We start from the raw sequence: 13091 nt of genomic DNA on the forward strand, positions 1-13091 counted from the left end.
CTCCAATGACGGAGATTCCTCATCTCTCATAAGAGTTTTGTTTTGTTTTGTTTTAACGACAGCAACAACAACAACAAAAAACTCTAGATGGGACTGATTGCTAAAATTTTCTTCTTATATTCAGCTAAAATTTACTTTATTGTAACTTCCATCCATTTCCCCTGGATCCATCCATTGAAACCTCTTAGGATAGGTGTAAACTCTTTCTCTCTGATGAATGACATTTAGAAAGTCTATGTTCTTTTTTTCCATAACATTTGTCACAATTAGCAACCAACTAATTATGTGTGAAGTTGTTGATTTACTGTTCATCCTTTCCAGTTTCCTGACTTTTCACCACTTTTTCAGCATTGCCCAGTGCTGGGTCCACAGAAAGCTCTTAATAAATATTTGTTACAATAATGTATGTGAATGACTTAATAAATATTTTAGATTATCTTGTCCTGTGTCTTAGATGGGGTAAACCAGAAGCAGTCTGTAATAGGAAGATGTGTTTGCAAGTGATTTATTAAGGGAGTAATCCAGGAAAGAATGATAAAAATGAAGGAGAAAAGTTGGACAAGGGTGGTATTAAGCAAATCAAGGGCGAGCTGTCATGCAAGGTCTTCTAAAGGTGTGAGCTTCAGCTTGATTCTTCAGGGCATTTCTAGAGTATAACTTACACTAAGAGTTGTACATCCTGAAGAAAGTCAGTTGGGCTCTCCTGACCCTAAACATGTCAGTAATTTGGGTAACAGCTGATACACCAAGGGATAAGAGTCGCGGAGCACTTGTGACCCTCTATACCTAAGGGGAAAAGGACAACTTTATTCTAGTAGCTCAAGGGCCATCAAAGCAAGAAGTGTTGGTTACTAAAACGCCAAACCACACAGAAGGTGAGGGATGAGAGTACACAAAATAATGGTAAAAATGATCCTGGGAGACCTGGGTAAAGCATCAATCTTACTACAGATTCCTCATGAATATTCTCCTTTATATAGGCCCAACATTCCAGTACCCTTAGCCATTTCACAATATGTATTCTATTCACCTCCTGCACACATCCCTCAGAAGGAGCATGCTTTTAAGATTTTAATCTTGATAAAATTAAAGAACAAAAGTTAATGTGAATTGTGCACAATCTGATCCAATTCTAGGCAAAAGCCTGTTACCTTGGATCTCAAAAATGTCTTAATTCAAATTCAATAATATATATGAAAATTTAAACTCTAGCGTCTTCCAGAAATTGTTACCCATATTGAGTTTTGGATGAAAGACTCCAGGCTGATGCTCAACGCAGAACTGGAAAGCAAGGATGTGAGAATGCACTGTAAGAACTGTTGTAAAGAAAATCCTTGACTTCTGTGGAATAGGACTCAAAAGAGAAAAACTGGAAAACAGAAAGTTCGTCTGACACGCCATCTCAACTCCTGTGATTAAAAACTTCACCTAAATAAAGTCTCAATCTACTTATCCTGAGGCTGCCTGTGGTAAATTTTAAAACAAATCTAGAAAATGGAAAAAAAACAACTATAAAAAACTTGACAGTTCTCACTAATCTGCTACTTTGAAAACAATGTTAAAAATTTAATTTCAAATAAAGTGCTTTTGCTTCTAATATGGTATTTTAGATGATACAGGCTGGACTTCGATTCTACCTAAAACTTTCTTAGTTCCTTCAATATTATTCTTCAGACTGTGAAGCCAAATTCTTCAAGGGACTAAAGAAGACCAAGTGATAAGGGAAACGTTGCAGGAGATTTTGAAGTGAGGATAGATGTTAGGATTTAGGGCTTCTTCTTATTCCCAACATCAGATCTGCGTTTCTTGATGTATTTCTGGATTTTCGTTTAGGAGCCTGACTGGGACTTGAAAAAAGATAGAAAGGCAGATGTGACAAAAAGTAATGAAAGTAGTCCTCTAAACTTTTTATTCTCCCCTGGGGTGGGAGGGGAAATTATTTCAGGATTACTAAGTACTGAGAGCAGAAGATTCAGAAGAATGACTATTTTATTTTGCTTTTTCCTTTTCCTTGACATTTTGACTCCAATAAAGACATATTCTGAACTAAGAAAACAAAGCTTACTGAAGAATAATGAAAATTTTAACCCAGCTATGCATATTTAGTGAAGCTCCTTTAAGTAGCAATGCAATCTCATGGCCATGTTTTCTCAGAAAATAAACAAGAATTTTCCACTAAGAGCAAGTATTTATTTACTTACAATTAAAAGTAATACACAGAAGATATTTTCATGTGAATTGTATCCTGTAAAAAATGTGTGTGTATTTATCATGTTTTCTCTCTTTATAAAACTTTTATATTAATTACTGTCTGCTTGACATTGTTCCAAATATTTTACAAATTTAACTTTTAAATGCTCATATGAAATATTAATAAAGGATCAAGTCACCGGTTCACGATCACACATCTAATAAGTATTGAAGCTGGAATTTGAATCTGGACAGTTTTAAGCCTGGACAGTATGGCTTCACACTCATCACCCTTAGCTATTATGCTCTATTACTCTCCATATTTAGGAAAGTGTCCCCAGTAAATTACCACATTGTCTGTCATAGCAAACCGTGAGTGAATTTGAAGAGTAAATACTCTCTGTTTGCCTCTTCTTTGGTCCAAAGCAACAACTAATATTTTAAATTTAGTTCTCTAGATTTAAAAATACATTGAAAAGGAAAGATTGCAAAAACCAATTTTCAAAGGCAAAAAGTGACCCTCCATGAGTTAGCTCTGAGTTTTCATTTCATACATCAAAAAGATGAAGCCCCAGAGAGATAAAATAACAGCTTATCATGAACAGGACAGGCTATGAGAACTGAGTCTTTTGGCTTCCAGATGGCTGTTCTGTTTTGCTCTTTCTCAGAATCACATAGCATATCACAAACAGAAACAAAAACAAAAATAAACACTCCAAGTTTAATCTAATTCCGAAAAGTTTCTTTTTCAAATTATCATCTTTATTTCTGACTATTACTGTCTGGTTTGGATGATTCACTCTGTGCCATTTTCAAGTTAGAAGTTGAGTCAGTAATCCTGGTCTCTCACATATTTACTTATTTTTAATCAGGATTTGAGGTGCTTTATAAATTAATTCTGGTATGTGGTACAGATTCAACTTCCAAGTAGGATGTGTGACTGAACAATCAACAGTCGCACTGAGAACAAATAGAAAAGCTGGGGAAATTTTGTTTACAGTTAATGGTATCAAAAAGCTGCTCAAGTAAAAAAGCAAAACAAAACAAAACAAAAAACAACTAGAGGCTTTTACTAAATAGAGTATTACTGCTGGGGGGTTGAGGTAAAGGGAACTACAATACCTTGGTAGGTTAATGCGACTGGGGTGATAAAATTGGTAACTCAGAGGCTTAAACAGCAGTGTTTTCCCTCAATGCATTTGTCAAATTTTGAAGCTGCTTGAGGTGTTGTCTAGAAAGCATACTAGGGAATCTGAAAAGCAGAGTGGGGTATATACAGCCAGGAAGACAAAGTTACCATAGTGAAAAGATACCCCACAGAATGTGAGCAGATACTTGGAGTGGACAGAGAAGACAAAGTACTTGTACCATGCCACTTATTAAATTCCTACGAATCAATAAGTAAAAGACTACACCAAATAGTTTACAAAAGATAGTATCCAGGCTAGGGGCGGTGGCTCACGCCTGTAATCCCAGCACTTTGGGAGGCCGAGGCAGGCGGATCATGAGGTCAGGAGATCGAGTCATCTTGGCTAACACGGTGAAACCACATCTCTACTAAAAATACAAAAAATTAGCCAGGCGTGGTGGTGGGCACCTGTAGTCCCTGCTACTCCGGGAGGCTGAGGCTGAGGCAGAAGAATGGCGTGAACCCGGGAGGCGGAGCTTGCAGCTAGCCAAGATCGCGACACTGCACTCCAGCCTGGGCGACAGAGCAAGACTCCATCTAAAAAAAAAAAAGATGGTATCCAAAAATACATGTGAAAGCGTATTTCATTCTATTAGTCATCAGGGAACTACGAATTCAAACAACAATTCTATGCTGCTACACTTCACGAGAATCCCTAAAATTAAAGACAATAACAAATATTAGCAACGATATGAAGCTACTGAAACTCATCTGTTGCTATGAGCAGTATAAATTGGTACAAATGAAAAAGGAGACCTTCACATTACCTTCTAAAACTCTTCAAATCGGTATGTTTCGTTTGTGAAAATTAATTACCCTATAAATTTAGGATGCGTGCCATTCTGAGTATGTGTTATAACTCATAAAAAGTTCACTCTATATAAAGTAAGTGCAGGGGAAAAGGAGAATAAAAGCATAGAACTGCTGTCTTACTACATATTACCTATTCAAAAATATATTTATGTATATAATAATGAATTATTTGACAACACTTTTTTTTAGGACTCTGGGTTGTATTTAGAATATAAATATGAATATAACCTACTGGACAAATACTATTTAACCTAAATTAGTCAATATTGCTGCTAAAAAGGTCACTATTACATATATTTATTTTAAATCAGAAGAAATGGCTTATAATTTCTGAACAATAAAATACAGTTTTAATAGAGATTGCCAATATGTCTTTAAAAATAAGCTTGGCCAAACTCAGCAGATCTTTGGCATATGTGACTTTAACATCCATAGATATAATCAAGAGTCATATTCCCTAAAGGTTAGTGACACATACTGATTTGTACTTTGATTGAGTAATAAATTTGAATATTCTTGGCCAATTCAGTGCCTGAAGCCACTCAGGCAGAGAATGTGCCTCTCAGTGTGTGTTTATCTACTTAATGTTCTTTGGTTTAATAGCACAATCTGGTTTTGAGCATGTAAAACCAGACTTCTCTTCGAATACTCCCCATCCCTATATAACAGGCACACTTCTAAATAAATAAAACATTCTTATTGCAGCTTCCCACTTTGTAATAATATCCTTGATGAATTAGTTGACTGATATCTATCTCCCCCATTAATCTCCATGAAAATAGGCATAACGTCTTTTATTTGTAATTGGCTATTTTATTATTAATGTCTAACCTAGTGTCTGGCTAATTGAAGCGTGAGTAAATTACGTGCTAGAGAGTAATTCTCAAATTTGAGGACTCTTAAGGGTTTCAGCATATATTTATTAAGAAAATAAATCAATATTAGATGTCCAATATGATCAACTGTGATCAACTGCTGATTTGGTAGCTTTGCAGGGATAAAGAGCAATAGATACAGCTGGACATAGTGGCTCATGCCCGTAATCCCAGCACTTTGGGAGGCCGAGGCGGGTGAATGACCTGACGTCAGGAGTTCGAGACCAGCCTGGCCAACATGGTGAAACGCAGTCTCTACTAAAAATACAAAAATCAGCCGGCTGTGGTGGTGTGTGCCTGTAGTCCCAGCTACTCCTGAGGTGGGAGAATTGCTTGAATCTGGGAGCAGAGGTTGCAGTGAACCAAGATCACGCCATTGCACTCCAGCCTGGGTGACAGATAGAGACTTTATCTCAAAAAAAAAAAAAAAAAATTCAGTGGATGCTAGATACTAGATATCTTCTTTCCCATTGGTTGGGAACCCAGATCATCTTTGAAGAGCTAAATCAGAATTCATTCAATTATTATGTATGATGTATTTGATGCTCTTTTTTATTGCAATAATTTAAAAGAAAAATTTCAGTATGTACTACATAATACATAGCCTTTAATAAACTCGGCCTAAGCTAATACAGAATTACTAAATAAATACTGTCTTTATCATACCTACGCAAATCCCCATAAATTTCACTAATCACTCCTGGTTAACCTAGAACTAATTAGGTGAGATCTCCCAAGACAACTTGTCTGGTTGTTTGATACATCTAGAACTATCTCTATGTTGTAAGTCTTCCTGAACTTCTCATTCCTGAGAGCAATTCTCAGTGTCATCCCTGACCAGCAGCATCAACATTACCTGGGAACTTCCTAGGAATAAAAATAAATTCCATCAGCCCAATCCCCTAGGAACTCTGCGGATAGGACCCAGTACTGTATGTTTTAGCAAGCCCTCCAGGCAAGAGAATCACTGCCCTTAATTAACTTGGTTCTGTGAATTCTGCCTCAGATGGTGAGTACTTGTATGGTTTTACTAGATGCTGTAAAGAAGAAAAAATGTTAGCAGTGGTCATTCTACATGGCTAGTGTGGGTTTCTTTCTGGGGTCTTTATTGCCCTAGAAGGGGCTTTACTGAGGTGGAATAGCAATAAGCTGTCATTTCAGCATTCTCCTTGTCTCTCCTACTTTTATTCTGTCCTTTGTGCTTAAGTCTAAAGGTTGAATTCCTGACCTCTATCTAAAATAACCTCTCAGAGGAAGCTAGTGCAGTGGATTATACCTTCAACTTTGAGTTACCTGTATTAAAATTCCCTATGACAAAGTCACACTCCCTACTGGTTAAATCAGAAATTTCAGAGTGATGGTGGTGGTAGTAGTGTGAAAACTCTCTAGGCAGTTCCAATCTGTAGCCAAGTCTGAGGCTAGGAAACTGGAGCAATGATTCTCAAAGTATGGTTCCTGGGCCAGCAGCATCAATGTCACCTGAGAGCTTACTAAAATGCAGATTACTGGATCCCACCAAATGCAAATTCTCAGATCTCATCAAAAACCTACAGAATCAAAAACTCTGGGAATGCCTCCCACCTTGGCCTCCTGTCTCCAAACCTGCAGCATTTTTACAAGCCCTCCAGGGCTTTTGGTGATTTTGATGCACCGTAAATTTTGAGAATCATTGTATCTCACACTTATCCTCAACATAAAATAATCCGAGAAGTGATGGGTATAATCGAAAGACTTGAACTATGTAAGATGAGCCCTGAAGTATTTGCAGAATAAATAAAGATCTGTAGATACGAAATCTTTACTATTGTCCCCATCAGAAAATTACAGCCATTACATTGCACTCACTTCTCATCAACTACTTGAGGACTCAGAAGCCTCCACAGAGGTGAACTCTTAAGGAAGATTCCTTCACAGAGGAACTCCACTGGAAAGTACGGATCTGCAGTCCCTCTACAACAGAAAAATTGTTTGCTGAAGGAAAACATGTTGCTATTTTTAGTTATGCATATAATTCATTAACCTTTGGAAACTCATCTCAACTGCAGCATCTGGCGTCAATAAGTCCTTACAACAGGATCAGCCACCTTGCTGCTGAGCTTCTCAGGAGGATCCTAGGACATGAGTGAAAGTGTTCATGTAATAAACTGCTGATGCCTTTCTACTTCTGTTCGCTGGAAGTGTAGAGGGCTTACACTGAGGAATCTATTAGTCAAATAAGTTCAGCTCTCTAGCAACTGGAAAGCTATTGCAATTCAGAGATAAAATTGTAATAATACTTGTTGGAAAAGTCAAATCACTACAATAAATCATTTTAAACTAAAATCCTCATGTAACAAATACTTTGTAAACTAAATGCTCCTTGTTTGGCTATTTCCTCCACTTTATTAGCACAGTCATTTAAGAAACAAGTATTTATCAAGCACTGATTGTATGCAAGGGATTTTGTGACACAAGAATCAGACTAGAGGTTTAATGAGCTACTGGAATGTTATAGTCTAGGAGATTTTACACATACACACAAATACACACACATACATATATATGCATATGTATATTAACATATATGCATATATGTATGTCTGTGCATATGTCTGTATGTGTCTGTGTGTGTATGTATAAATATACATATATAAAACCTCCTAGACTGTAATATGTGTGTATGTGTATATATATATATATATATGTCATTTAAATGGAGTCTTACGGATGGAGAGATTAATTCCATCTGGTAACTTCCAAGAAACTTCTTGACAAAGGAGACATTTGCTTTGGGCTTTGAATCATGCAAAAATGTGGGCAAAAGAGAAAGAAGACATAAAGTAAGACACAGGATGCAAAAGCATCATGGAGTACGTTATAAAATACTAAAAAAAAAAAAAAGAGTTTGAAAAAGTATTTGGGGCCAATATCATTGATACACTTAGTGGCCTGGTAAAAGACTTTGTACTTTATTCTCCATAAAAATACATTAAGTTTTTTTCACAAGAAAATTAAATAATCAGAAGTATTCTTTAGCAATGTCACTGTAAAACAATCTTGTATTCAAGATTAGAAATTATAATAGAGAAATAGTCTAATTAGAATGAAAAGATAACTGGATTCATGGAAATCAGTTGAGGAAGCTGAAAGGTACATAAGACTGGAACTAGGTAATGGTGGTTTGAATAGCGAAAATGGATGTAAGAAGTATTAACAAGATAGAATAACTGGAAACGGGAAGCCTAAGTGATGATAGAGGGCAAGAGAGATGGGAGAGTCACACATATTTTTAAAGCTAAGGAAAACTTACTGAAGTTTTAAATTTACTGCATTTTAAATTTACTGAAGTTGATAATTATATTGAGGTTATATGAGAATATCATTATTTTTAAGAAACATTATTGAAGTTCACAAATTATCCCAAGTAGGTATAATAAAATATTTTTTATTTTAATTTGTGTATTTCATATGTTTTACATATTCTATATATTTATTTGAGAGGGAAAGAGACAGCAAGAGAGTGAGATAGGGAAAGCAAATGATAAATCCACAAATTTGAAATTTGAAATTGTTTCCAAATCAAAATATAAAAACGTTTAAAAGGACCCACACTTTGTGGTTGAAATTTAATATTCAATGCCAAACCAGCCAAGAAGATACTTCTGTTGTCCCTAAACGAACAGTTTCTTCTGTCAATGCTATTAAACTATCAATTCTTCTCCCATATCAAAAGCTCATTTGTTTCTGAAAAATCTCATGACCACATATTCCGGTAAGGAAAAACACAACTATAGTTTATTTCAATGAAGACTGTTTTTAATGTGTTCTGGAATTCACAAATTGACATTGATTTTACTAAGCAACACACATGAGAAATTAATAGCAGCTGTTACAGTGCCCCAAAGAAATCATTTTCCTCTAATTTTGTTGTAATAAGCCTGCCTATCAGCCAGTTTAAAGCTCCTTGATTATTGCATATAAAGCCAACCTCACAAACAGTACAGGTATGTTATACATAATGTATACTTCAGTATTCAATAGAAATAAAACAGAATGCTTAAAGACAAAATAAAGAAATGAAAGCAGTATAAATAAAATAATTTGACCAATAAGTTAACATAATATGGGATAAGATACCAGATATTATCACTGCTACAAAAGAGCAATCCGTGTCTCTTAAAATAATTTAATGCAACGTATGCAACTCTTCAGAAGCAAGAAGACTGCATCCTGGCTCTAGACTTGAAGGCTTCAGCTGTTCCATTATATTTTTTGAAAGGCCTATAGGAAGTGCAAGTGTTAAATGAAAATTCTTTTTAATTCAAGTTATTTTAAATTCAATAAATGTACTGTAGGATATAACTACATGTATTTATTTACATATTTAAAATAATTTTCATTAATAGATCCATGTATTTTCTTTATTTTAAATAAAGAAAAAATTTATCAGTTTACAATGAATAAATATACAAACTCATCCAAAGTTAATATGATGATAAAAATAACGAGGTATGACGTTGTCATTTCTAATTCTTTCTCTCTTTTTCACATTCTTAAAGACTAAATTCTTCGTATGATATTTTGACGTGTAGTTTTCTCTTCAAGTTATAGACAATGCCAAAAAATTGTGTAAGAATTAAAAAGTATCCATCTTTCTTGCATGATCCATGATAAACAAGTAAATTTATTTAAAAAATATAAATAAATATACATGTAAAAGTTTACAGGACCTCATTCTTTAATAATGTTTGTAACATGCACATAGTAAAAATTATTTTTTGTTAATTTAAATACTTTAGTTTCTTGAAATAAATTGCATAACAATATAATTTTTAATACAAATTTAAATAAAATGCTATGCAAAGTTTCATTTATAGATCATAAGAGTATGATGTTCCAAGGTTGTCTTGTACATTTGCTACCTAAGAGCTGAAATTAGCCAATTTTCCAAGTAGCCTTGGTTTCCTTCTGTGGACTACATTAGGACTAAGACACTGAGATAGTCATTGTTTATAATTGTATCTAGACATGGTCCACTCTTGGAAATATGGTCATTTCCAATTCAAATTTATAATTATGGGGTTCTCACTTAATTTTTAATCTTATATTTGTATCCATTATCTCTCACACTAAAACCTTTGTTTTAAACAGCACCAGCATAGTTAATCATTTCCTTTTACTATTGTTATTACTATTACTATTATTAGTTCAGACTACTAGTAATATTGGTACTATTACTATTACTAATAATACGTGCTAACAATGGCTAATATTTACTAACTACTTAGTTATGAAGAAGAGTTTAATGTGCCTTTGTAATTCCTTTGACCTTAGGATATACTCAATTATAGGTGTTTAGTTAACATCCACCTTTAAGTGTTATTTGAAATGATTCTTCTGGATTTAGTTAACTCAGCCACTCAAATCAGTTTTGTTTTACTTTCAGTTTTGGGAACGGAGTGATTCACTCTGACTGAATTTTGTCTTATAATCATGTAAAAGACTTGATTGTCCCAAAGCTAAATTTTCAAAACCAAGCAATTTAAAAACCAACCAATACAAAGGAATCTAGTATTCAACTCTATTCTCTGCATGCCCCTTCAAGCAATCACTTTTATTATTTTTGGTTTATCCTTCCAATGTTTTTTTCTTAATATAATCAAATACATGTGTTAATATACTCCTTTTCTTACATAAAAGGTAGTACAGTATGAAGATTTTGGCACCTTATGCTTTTACTGAACTGTGTATCTTGTGGATAACTCCACAACCATGTATAGAGATACTTATCCCTTTCTGCAGACAGAGTCCTAGAAAGCACTTTCTGTGAATGTAAAATTATTGACTCAGCCACTCCTCTAATGATAGGCATTTGGAAAATTATCATGTTTTTGCTAGTAAAGCAATTGCTGCAATTTCTTCTAGAAACATAACTTCACACTTTCACCACTGTAGCTTTGGGATAGGTTCCTTGAGCTTGGATTGCTGAATCAAACTGTAAATGCATATATATTTTATTTTAGATATTACCAAATTGCAATCAATAGTGGTTGTGTCACCTTGCATTCCTATCAGCAATACATGTGTGCCCCAAACTTTTGGATTTTTGTGTATCATTTAATGGATGAGAAATGGTCTTTCACTATTCTTTTAATTTGCCTCTTTCAGATCAAGCCTAAGAAACATTTTGTGAGGTTAATAGTGAATTGTGTTGCTTCAATAAATATATTTTAAAAATTATTTTTTAAATTGAAATGTATACCACCACTGTTACCTCATTTAATTACATATTCCTCAGGGGATTTGTCTGTAAGCCCCAAATGTTTGGAACATGCAGCTGTGTGGCATACCTTTATAAGAATTTGTAAAGTAACGTGATTTTGTATATTTAAAGTCTTCATATGATTCTATAAATGAACTCACTTATTGAGTCAGCCAAGTTACAACACCTTGCTAACAACACTTTAATGGAAGGACTAATAGTATCCCTAATAGAGCTACTGCACATAGAATTCTGGTCCATGAAAATGATGGGAAATAATTTGTCCGGTATTAAAGCTCCTGCATTATCACACAATGTACAATGGTAGAACAAGTCTTAACTGACCTGTCAATACAGATGAGGGCACTAAGGTGTCCTGCCCAGAGTGGCATAGCTGTAAAGCTAGGCTGGGACTTAGTCCTCTGCATCACAGTTCAGAGCTGTTTCTACTTCAGATTTCTCTTCACTAAGAAGCGTTTTTCTTTACCAAGAAGCTTTTTTAGGTGCACTGACAGGTTGGCACTGACAAAGACATTTCTGATATGAATCAACTTCATTTTGTAAATTAGTTCAAAAAGAAAGCAAGGGAAAAAGCTGAAACAGCATTTTCACAAGCACATTACTGAAGGAAAGAAACCTGAGGGATGCATAAAGAATTGAGAATTTCTTTTTCCTGCCAGTATCCTTTTCTGGTATCTGGCACAGTCTGACTCAGCAAAGTTCCTTGACCATTTCTGGACAATGTCATTCTTGTTTAGTTCATCTGTACCCAATTTTCTGACGTGTCTATAAATTCTTATGGGGTTGAGAGGACATGGACAGACAGAGAGTGTTCATAAATAAATCTCAAGTTTGCAATCCTTAACTACAAAATTCTTCTTTACCCACATAGCAATTTTTTGTTTGCAAATTGGAATTCTTAGATGTAACTCTGAAAGTAAACAACCTTTAATTTTTTTTAAAGTTTTCACTATGATAAGCTGGATTCCAAACATCCTTCAAAACGTATGTGCAAGAAATTCTACATTGATTATTCCTTTGGTTTTTATTCCTTCATTTCTCATTTACACTTAATCTGTATCACACATGCCATCCTCACTTTGCACACTAGTGTCGGACTGTAATAATGACTGTTCAAGTTGAAACCATGTAAAGCAATCTTCATTAGGACTGGGGAAAATTATTATCTTTCTGTAACTTTTACAAAATATTTCAAAAATATTGAAAAATCCCTTACTATTGACTATACATGTACAGGGGCATTTTTTGAAAGGTAAAACTAATATTTATTTCCCACAGTTATTAAAAACATTGAAAAATTGAGAATGAAAATTGTTTATTTCTTTGCAAAGTACTTATTTGGAGTGGTTTGAGTGCTTGCCTGCTTGACACAATACTTACTATAGGAAGCCAGCTTCTTTTCTATGTCTTGGTGAATTGTCACGCTTCTTTTTAAAGGTTGGATTGGGTTCCACTATCTCATCCTGTACTCGTTCTCAGGAAATATTTCTGAGAGTTCCTTTTGCTATGGCTCCTTTTCCTGAGACACCTTCACTCTTTTCTTCATCTATGTCAATAATTTCACCTTCCCTAAATTCCTCTGTCTGTGTGTTTAACATCTTCTGAAGGACTGCAGTGCCAACATTCTGGCCGTCAGCTGAAATATATTTGTTTTATAACTCCATTTATGCTTCGGTTAAATTTTACTCCTGGCATTATTACTTTCCATTTATTTTGCTTTACTTCCATCTTCATTTGCTTATCCATTTCTGTAAAATATCAC

The sequence above is a fragment of the Colobus angolensis genome, unplaced genomic scaffold (genome assembly GCF_000951035.1).
Source record: "Colobus angolensis palliatus isolate OR3802 unplaced genomic scaffold, Cang.pa_1.0 Scaffold257, whole genome shotgun sequence".
NCBI classification, from domain to species: Eukaryota; Metazoa; Chordata; class Mammalia; order Primates; family Cercopithecidae; genus Colobus; species Colobus angolensis.